This window comes from Coloeus monedula (genome assembly GCF_965178545.1).
Source record: "Coloeus monedula genome assembly, chromosome: 17".
Classification (NCBI taxonomy): domain Eukaryota; kingdom Metazoa; phylum Chordata; class Aves; order Passeriformes; family Corvidae; genus Coloeus; species Coloeus monedula.
This window is the reverse complement of record NC_138797.1, coordinates 6,089,352-6,095,351: the sequence shown is the minus strand read 5'-3', so window position 1 is coordinate 6,095,351 and position 6,000 is coordinate 6,089,352.

The following is a 6,000-nucleotide window of genomic DNA, read 5'->3' as shown; positions in this document are numbered from 1 at the left end:
AAAAACTATAATAATAAAATATTAATTATTAAACTATTTATTACTCTAGTGTTTCTCTTTTGTTTTAAATGGTGGCAGTAATTAATTAACATGATATATGTGTAATTGCATTACCAACCTTTGTATGCAGTCACAGCTACTGCATAGGCAGGCAGGGAAAGCACACGTGAGCACGTGCAGCTGCTGTGACCCCCCTCTGCAAATCCCAGCCCCTTTGGAGCAGACGGGAAGGAGAAGCATCCCTGATTTAGTAATTAATGTCTTCTGGAATGCTGTGGGGCACCCTGCACTGCTCGTGTGCACCTGTGGCTTTGTAAAGCACCTTTGGACAGGTTGCTTGGCACTGGGAGGCAAGAGTCACCCCACTACTGATCAACTTCACTGTCTTCCCAAATCCCAGTTCTTGGCCAGTGGTTAGATGGGAATTAGGTGTGCAGAAATGCTCACATGCTCCCAGTTGCTTAATAAGGAAAGCTTTAGGGTGCCACTTTCCCCTCTGAGGCCAAAAGTGTCAGGCAGCCTTGGAAAGATGTCATTCCTGGACAATCCCTGCAGGCAGAGTGCACACACCTTTTGGGTGGCTGTGCTGGGTTCAGGGCTTTTATCAGAGCACACGTGGGTGCTGTTTCCCAGCCAGTGGGGATTTGCTCATGTGGCTGCTGACTCCCAGCACGGCCACTGCAGAGCCCTTAACCCCGAACTGGAGCACACCTGCAGCAGTGCAATAGATTGGTTCCTTGCCACCCAATTTTCAGAGGTTTGAGAGGGATTTGAACTCTATCCCAAATTTTTCTGCTATAATGCTTGGAAAATGTATTTAAGGAGGCATATACTCAATATGCTGCTCTACAGAAATGGCTCTTTCATCATGTTCCCATTAACCTTAGAATACTTTTAAGCACTTTCTTCCATGGGAATGGAACTGGGGAATATTTCCAGATACTCAGAAATTTTTTATTTCAACTCATGGGAATTGGTAAAACTCGAGATATCAAACAGAAACTAAACCTGACTGGCCTTTTTTCTTTCAAAAAACCCCTCTGCCCCATTGTTATGGCTCTGCATTCAGGGCCCTATTTCTGAATATAAAGCAGGGGTTTTGTGAAGGTCACCAGCATTTCTAGTGCCAGCACAGTGCAGTCTCACTGCTGCATTAGAAAGGCAGTTTTGTGCTTACCACATTGCTTCACAACTTGATAGAAAAGACATTTTTAGAAAGCAGTTTGTTACTTCAAGCACCCGGCTTCCAGTGGAAAAATGGTGTCATGTCCCAGGTGACTTGTGCCTTCAGAGCTGGGTAAATGCCACCACAGGGTTCTGGCTTTTTCTTGGAAAACAACCAGGAGGGTGTGCTGGGGTTTTCTCTCTTTTTTTCCCTGTCTTTAATCTTACAGCTACTGTTTAGGGTAGCTGGAGGTGAGGCCAAGGGGATGGCTGGGTGTTCTCTGGTGTAGATCAAGCTGTAATGGTACCAGAAGGGTCCCGGTGTGGCTTCTCCACAGACTTTGGTGTTGTCCTGTGTGTTAAAGCAGAGGGTGATGTGATTACAGCTTCCCTGATTTCTTTCAGAGAATGGGCACATAATGTTCAAGTGGCCTGTGCTTGCAAGGCATGGGAAGAGACAGATTTTAGAGGGGTGGTGAAAGAGTGATGCCCAAGGCGGGTACTTAAATGTGTTTCTCTGAGTTAGTTTTAGAAGAAATGGAAGTGAGGAGTGAGGGAGTTCACATTATGGAACTGTTGGCATCCAGCTGGGCTGCCTGACACAGGGTCTGTCCTCCCTCTGTTGTCACACAGGAGAAAGCAGCTCCTTCCACAGGCACTTTGCTGAGGGCAAGCTCGCTCCATGGGGAACTGACAGCTGTGGGGAGCCTGTGACACATCCCATGGGGTTGCTGGTGGTTTATACCCACAAAGTTCTTCTCTGTGTCAGTGGGATGTTTAACAAGTTCAAGCCAAGAAGAGACATTTCCATCCTTAAGTCGTGAAGCTGTCCAAGTTACAGGCAGCCATGTTTCCAGATGGGTAAAATTCCAGAGAAACCGTGATGGATTTGACACATCTCAAACGGTGGCAGGGGAGGGGCTGACTCCCCCTTTAATTCCTTTCCCTGACAGACAGGGTCCCTGAACCTGCACCACTTCACCAACACGTGCAGTGCTTGTTTCTCTCTTGCTGTGTGTCTGGTTGGCTTTGCCTTCCTCCCCTGACTTGTAACTCCCAGCTCCTTTCCTGCGGGAAAGATTAGGGAGGATAGGAAGTTGTCTGTGCAAAAAGCATCCCCGGCCAAAATAAATACAGGTCACAAGATTAGGCTTCATCAGAACTTTAAGCCTGGCCCAAGCTAAACAAATGAGCTGTCATGCCTTGGTAAAAGCTCCAGTATGAGTGAGCTGGCACGACTGCAAGAACGGTAAAGCAGTTAATAGGTTTTGCAATATGGAAGCTTTAAGTTTTGTTTTCAGTGCTGCATTCCTGACAGTCAAGACTTGCATTGAACTTCAAATGTCATTAATTTTGTGTGCTGGCCTTGCTGGCTACTATGCAAACACCCTTCCCAAAGCACAGCAATAGCAGCAAAACCGCACCATGGGGTGCTCTGTCCACCCCAGAGAACCCTCACAATGCAGAGGAACAACATGGGATGGTTAAGAAACACCCTCTTGTAGCTTGGCAGCTCTTGTCTGTTGACAGTCTGAGACTGAATCTTTGAATGAATTACAGATCTGTTTTGAAAAAAAACCCCAACTCTAGCTGTTCAAATACCTAACTTTTTGATGTCCAAATATCTACATAAAGAATACCACCAGGCATAGTCCATAGCCATTAGGTAGTTGTTTATGAAAAAGGGTAACTGAAGCAGTAAGTAGGTGAAATCTCCCAAATTTCCCTGTAAAGAGCGTAACTTGCACCAAGAGAGGACTGTGAATATTTTCTCTTGCAATGAGTAGAGTCCATGAACACAGGACTCAGGCATTGTCCTCTGGCTCTGGCACTGCCCTGTTATTCATCTCTGGAGATGTTAATCCCCCCAGGCGCTTTGATTCCCACACCTGCACAGTGGGAATGGCAGCAGCAGGACAGCCACCGTGCTGGGAAAAGCATTGATGCTGCAAACCACACAGAGGCTGCAGCAATCCGCAGGGCTCTGGTATCTTCAATAATTTCTGGTCTTAAGCATTATAAAGGAAAAAACCAAAACCAAACGAGCAAGCATTAAAAGTCTTTATGGAACAAAAGCCAGGCTTTTAATAATGTTTTAATGTACTTGACAAAGCTTTAGTTCAGAGCTGAGGCTGGCCTCTTGCAAGTGTGCATGGGTTGAGACAATTGAAAAACCAAAATACTTCTCCCAGTAGAGACCCTGCAGCTTATCAGGTAACTGCAGACTGTATTTTGGCCACTTTTAACTGGGCATTAAAAGTCTTTTTGACACTTTCTTTATTCCCCTACAATAGACTCTAACAGCCCCTCTGAGGCCTTCTACAGCCCAATGTGTAAAACGTAATGGGGATTGGTTTAAAGAGTGGAATTTGACCTGAGAGAGATGTGAGTATTCGGGGACTACTTAGTCCTCAGTAGCACTTGGGGGCTCTTTAGTTTGTGGGGCACTTTATTACTCATGAGTGCTCAGGGACGCTGCACTCCTTTGCTGTCTGGTGGCTTTCTCTGTTTAAGCATTGCTGTGCTGTTGCAGAGATAGAGCCTTCCTTGTCCTCCTCTTCCTCCTTCTGCTCATGGAAGGAGCAGCTGGACCTGGGGCTGCTCAGGGATATTAAGGTGTTCCCGAGGGCATCTGTCAGTAGAAAAGGACTGGGAAGTCCAGTTGGCCACAACCACCACACCCGTGGATGCAGGGGAATGTCTGATGTTCACACAACGGTAAATAAATGGGTAAGAGACCAAAGCATGCTCACAGGGAAGCTGTTTGTGCTGGTGGGGCTCTGCATAATCCCAGTGCAAAGCTACTCATCAATGCACTCAAGAGAGGTACTTGTTTCAGCCTTGTCCTTCTGCTTTTCCTCATCCTCCTGGCTGTGTCCCTGAGCCCAACACCAGCCACTGCCAAAAGCAGAGTGGGATGCCGTGGTGCTGGCAGACTTTGTTATTTTCTGTTTCTGTGAAACAAGCCTGGGTGAAAGTGCCAAAACTCTTGCCCTGCCCTGAGCTGTCACTCTCTTGCTTTCCAGTGTTGGCCAGCTGTGGAGATGTGATCATTCCTCTTCCATGGCCACAGCCATCCTCCCAGGCAGGGCTGCGTGCTGGAGGGAATGAGGTGGGCTCAGGGACAGTGGTAGTCTTTCTCACTTTTACTTTTCCCCTTAGCTTAAATTATTCCCAGACATGTGAACTCAGCAAACAAGGATCAAGTTTTCTCCACAAGTCAAGGTTTAGTCCAGGCCTGGAATAGTGCCTGAGCTTCCCAGTGGTCAGGAAAAAGCTTGCAGGGAGCAGATGAGCAATTCCTTTTGTATTTTCCATCCATCAGGAAAAGCTGCATCTGAAAAAATAGCTGAACTGGAAAATAAAACTAGACAAGTCTGAACAAATATGGAAACCATCCCTGGCTTGGTATTGGAAAAGTCTCAAATGCTGGAAAGGAGAGAAGCAGAGAGAGGGAACGGATAAGTTTTGGCCTCTGTCAGGAATATGGAAGGAATTATTTCATTCTTTTTCCCCATCTATTTGTTCTCTATATGGCACTCTGTGTGGTTAACCCTCCATCTTTGTCATAAATATATGTGGCAGAGACAAGTCTTTTCAGACATCCCAACCAAAACATCTGTTTTGCATCTGTGGTTTTGCATATGTAAATATTATTACTAATAGTAGCAAAAGCCATCGTAATGGCAGCAGGAATAGAAACACTATTAATAGTTGTAGTGCTGACATTTTATTTGTGTTGCTGCAGGAGGTCACATCGTGCACCAGCACTCAGCTGTGAGTTTGAGTGAGAACAAGAGGATGGCTGTGACCCCCAGGAGCTGTGAGTGAGCAGGGACACTGCCATGGGTGTGGTGCCAGGGTTGTCACTCTGGGACCGTGGCACCTGAACCTGACGATTTCCCCCAGACCCTTGCAGAGGACCTTTACAAGGGGAAATGGCTCCTTGCAATTCTTGTCGTTGTGGCAAGGAGAGAAAGACTCCCAGTGGCGAGAGTGGCTGAAAAGCACCTGAAGAAAACTGGAAAACTTCCCAGTAAAGGCAATTATGTGATTCCTGCTTGTCCAGAAACTGAATTTGTCCTGGTAGGCCCAGGGAAAGAGCAGTGGTCTTGGTGCTGCTCCTGCTGCACCTGAGGTCTCGCTCCAGCCCAGCCAAAGATATCTTGTCTCCCTCCCTACAGACAACAGGCTCTTCTGGGTGAGTGACCTGTTAGAGCAACTCATTCTGCGAACTATCAGCAGCCGGGTGGAGACCTTATCTTTCTGTCTTTGCTTTACTGCTGTGATTAAAAGTGACAGCAACTCCCCTTCTTCCCTCTGCTTATTGAATTAGTGGACCGCAGGGCTGGGGGAGCTGGAACCAGAGATAGGAGCAGCAGGAAGAAGGCCAGATGGAGCAGGAGGAACAAGGACACAGGCCAGAGGTACCTAACCTGGAGAGCTTGGAGGTGCTCATGCTGGCAGCAGCACTTCAGAGAGGAGAGATGCAATGAAAGGAGGAAGCACCCACCACATTTTAGGCTTTGGTCTGATCCATGCAGTGCCTGGAGACACACAAGCTAACAGAACACAACACACCCAATCTCCTTCCAGGTTTTCCCTGCACTGAGCTGGTATCTTTGTTGCTATACAAGGAATGGTTTTTGTTCAGCTCTGGTTGTTTTGCTGGATCTGTAGTGCATTAAAGAGCCCATCTTCTGGTTTGTATTTTTTCCAGTTATCATGTTTCATGTATTCTGGCTCCTTTCAGCCAGATCTGTATCCCCCCGAGCAGAGACTAAGCAGGATCCAGTCCTTGAGCTTGCTGCCTTCACATACACAAAAGGGATATGG